At 35.1% G+C, this 4,050-nt stretch overlaps 1 non-coding gene across 1 annotated transcript; it reads left to right on the top strand.

Moving 5' to 3' along the window:
* The first annotated feature begins 1,196 nt into the window (after positions 1-1,196).
* TRNAN-AUU (transfer RNA asparagine (anticodon AUU)) lies at positions 1,197-1,270 on the top strand. The gene has a single exon. It is a non-coding gene; the product is annotated as a tRNA-Asn (tRNA).
* Positions 1,271-4,050: the final 2,780 nt, after the last annotated feature.

Raw genomic sequence — 4,050 nt, 5'->3', positions numbered from 1 at the left:
GCCTTTGTCAGTATGTACTTTTGCAAAGTGTCTCTGTGGCGCAATCAGTTAGTGTGTATGGCTATTAACCAAAAGGTTGGTGGTTCAATCCCACCCAGGGACGTAATTGACCTTGTTATCAGATTTTGGTGATATTTAAGTAGACAAGTCAAAATTTCAAACCCCCTCTTATTGTGTAGGGTACCTGGCCTTCTCTGATGTAATCAGAGTTAGATTTGATTCAGTGATTTTATAAAAACATCTAGGAAGCACAATTTAGCAGTGGGTTGCAGAGAAAAAGAAATATGCTTGCAAAAAAATCAAATTGCTTGATTTAACAGCTCTTAATTTTCTTGCTTTATTTTTATGCTAACAAATTTGTTCTCTGAAAAGTGTCCACAAAGCCAAGTCTCTGATTAACACCTTTGTAGGGATGGTTTTTCACCTATTACTAAATTAAACTTGCTTCATTGGAAAGGCAGCAAGATGCATCCTCATTTCAATGTCTACTGAAATAATACAGGTTGACACCAGGAAACATTAACGCCACTGCATCCTTGCTGCTTTCTCATGTGGAAGTCTGTTTAATGTGAAAACAAGGTGATATCTAATTAGCACACAGGTAAGGAATTACGAAAATCTTTATTTAAGGGTGAAGATGTTTCTCACAAAATTGTTGCCCCAATGCATCATTGAAATTCAAGCTGGAAAGATGATTTTAATATATCACTTGTACATTTTGTATTGCTCTTCTGGTGACAATGTAGTTTTTTTTGTCAATTACCATTTTAATAACAGGGTAAAGAAAATTAAGTGGATTTTTGAAAGAAAACTATACTGTCAATATACTATTAAAACAAATTAAAATGGTAAAAGTTATTGTACTTTAAGTAAAAATAAAAGAGCAAAAATATCAATCCCAGTTTTGATTACTTAAATTAACAAAAAAAATGCATATAGCAAAGGATAGTTTCAATCTGCCTACCTCTGGGTTATGGGTCCAGCATGCTTCCATTGCAGTACTCTGCTGCACATGTAAGTGCAAGAGATCCTGAAGCACTCACTCATCATGGGAAAGTACCAATGTGTTTATTCGTTAGTTGATGGAAGAAACATCTTACAAAAACTCTCCAGATTATTGATTTTTTAATGTTTTTCTAGGAAACGTTCTAGATGTATGCTTATTAGCCTTTGTCAGTAGGCACTTTTTGCAAAGTGTCTCTGTGGCGCAATCGGTTAGTGTGTTCGGCTATTAACCGAAAGGTTGGTGGTTCAATCCCACCCAGGGACCTAATTAAACTTGTGATCAGATTTTGGTGATATTTAAGTAGACAAGTCAAAATTTCAAACCCCCTCTTATGGTGTAGGGTACATGGCCTTCTCTGATGTAATCAGAGTTAGATTTGATTCAGTGATTTTATAAAAAAACAGCTAGGAAGCACAATTTAGCAGTGGGTTGCAGAGAAAAAAAATATGCTGGCAGAAAAATCCAATCGAGTGATTAAACAGCTCTTCATTTTCTGGCTTTATTTTTATGCTAACAAATTTGTTCTCTGAAAAGTGTCCACAAAGCCAAGTCTCTGATTAACACCTTTGTAAGGATGGTTTTTCACCTATTACTAAATTAAACTTGCTTCATTGGAAAGGCAGCAAGATGCATCCTCATTTCAATGTCTACTGAAATAATACAAGTTGACACCAGGAAACATTAACGCCACTGCATCCTTGCTGCTTTCTCATGTGGAAGTCTGTTTAATATGAAAACAAGGTGATATCTAATTAGCACACAGGTAAGGAATTAAGAAAATCTTTATTTAAGGGTGAAGATGTTTCTCACAAATTTGTTGACCCAATGCATCATTGAAATTCAAGCTGGAAAGATGATTTTAATATATCACTTGTACATTTTGTATTGCTCTTCTGGTGACAATGTAGTTTGTTTTTGTCAATTACCATTTTAATAATAGGGTAAAGAAAATGAAGTGGATTTTTGAAAGAAAACAATACTGTCAATATACTATTAAAACAAATTAAAATGGTAAAAGTTATTGTACTTTAAGTAAAAATAAAAGAGACAAAATATCAATCCCAGTTTTGGATTACTTTAATTAACAAAAAAAAATGCATATAGCAGAGGATAGTTTCAATCTGCCTACCTCTGGGTTATGGGCCCAGCATGCTTCCATTGCAGTACTCTGCTGCACATGTAAGTGCAAGAGATCCTGAAGCACTCACTCATCATGGGAAAGTACCAATGTGTTTCTTCGTTGGTTGATGGAAGAAACATCTTACAAAAACTCTCCAGATTATTGACTTTTTAAAGTTTTTCTAGGAAACGTTTTAGATGAATGCTTATTAGCCTTTGTCAGTATGGACTTTTGCAAAGTGTCTCTGTGGCGCAATCAATTAGTATGTACGGCTATTAACCATAAGGTTGGTGGTTCAATCCCACCCAGGGACCTAATTTCCCTTGTTATCAGATTTTGGTGATCTTTAAGTAGACAAGTCAAAATTTCAAACCCCCTGTTACGGTGTAGGGTACCTGGCCTTCTCTGATGTAATCAGAGTTAGATTTGATTCAGTGATTTTATAAAAACAGCTAGGAAGCACAATTTAGCAGTGGGTTGCAGAGAAAAAAAATATGCTGGCAGAAAAATCCAATTGAGTGATTAAACAGCTCTTCATTTTCTGGCTTTATTTTTATGCTAACAAATTTGTTCTCTGAAAAGTGTCCACAAAGCCAAGTCTCTGATTAACACCTTTGTAAGGATGGTTTTTCACCTATTACTAAATTAAACTTGCTTCATTGGAAAGGCAGCAAGATGCATCCTCATTTCAATGTCTACTGAAATAATACAAGTTGACACCAGGAAACATTAACGCCACTGCATCCTTGCTGCTTTCTCATGTGGAAGTCTGTTTAATATGAAAACAAGGTGATATCTAATTAGCACACAGGTAAGGAATTAAGAAAATCTTTATTTAAGGGTGAAGATGTTTCTCACAAAATCGTTGCCCCAATGCATCATTGAAATGCAAGCTGGAAATATGATTTTAATATATCACTTGTACATTTTGTATTGCTCTTCTGGTGACAATGTAGTTTGTTTTTGTCAATTACCATTTTAATAATAGGGTAAAGAAAATTAAGTGGATTTTTGAAAGAAAACAATACTGTCAATATACTATTAAAACAAATTAAAATGGTAAAAGTTGTTGTACTTTAAGTAAAAATAAAAGAGCCAAAATATCAATCCCAGTTTTGGATTACTTTAATTAACAAAAAAAAATGCATATAGCAGAAGATAGTTTCAATCTGCCTACCTCTGGGTTATGGGCCTAGCATGCTTCCATTGCTGTACTCTGCTGCACATGTAAGTGCAAGAGATCCTGAAGCACTCACTCATCATGGGAAAGTACCAATGTGTTTCTTCGTTGGTTGATGGAAGAAACATCTTACAAAAACTCTCCAGATTATTGACTTTTTAAAGTTTTTCTAGGAAACGTTTTAGATGAATGCTTATTAGCCTTTGTCAGTATGTACTTTTGCAAAGTGTCTCTGTGGCGCAATCAGTTAGTGTGTACGGCTATTAACCAAAAGGTTGGTGGTTCAATCCCACCCAGGGACGTACTTGACCTTGTTATCAGATTTTGGTGATCTTTAAGTAGACAAGTCAAATTTCATACCCCCTGTTATGGTGTAGGGTACCTGGCCTTCTCTGATGTAATCAGAGTTAGATTTGATTCAGTGATTTTATAAAAACATCTAGGAATCACAATTTAGCAGTGGGTTGCAGAGAAAAAGAAATATGCTGGCAAAAAAATCAAATTGCGTGATTAAACAGCTCTTCATTTTCTGGCTTTATTTTTATGCTAACAAATTTGTTCTCTGAAAAGTGTCCACAAAGCCAAGTCTCTGATTAACACCTTTGTAAGGATGGTTTTTCACCTATTACTAAATTAAACTTGCTTCATTGGAAAGGCAGCAAGATGCATCCTCATTTCAATGGTAAGTCAACCTTCTTGCCCTATGTTCCCTGTCAACGGATGAAGACGCATCATTATCTACCG

The sequence above is a fragment of the Pseudophryne corroboree genome, unplaced genomic scaffold, assembly GCF_028390025.1.
Source record: "Pseudophryne corroboree isolate aPseCor3 unplaced genomic scaffold, aPseCor3.hap2 scaffold_1630, whole genome shotgun sequence".
In the NCBI taxonomy this organism is placed as follows: domain Eukaryota; kingdom Metazoa; phylum Chordata; class Amphibia; order Anura; family Myobatrachidae; genus Pseudophryne; species Pseudophryne corroboree.
The sequence above is the reverse complement of the archived record's forward strand: the minus strand, read 5'-3'. Positions and strand labels throughout refer to the sequence as shown.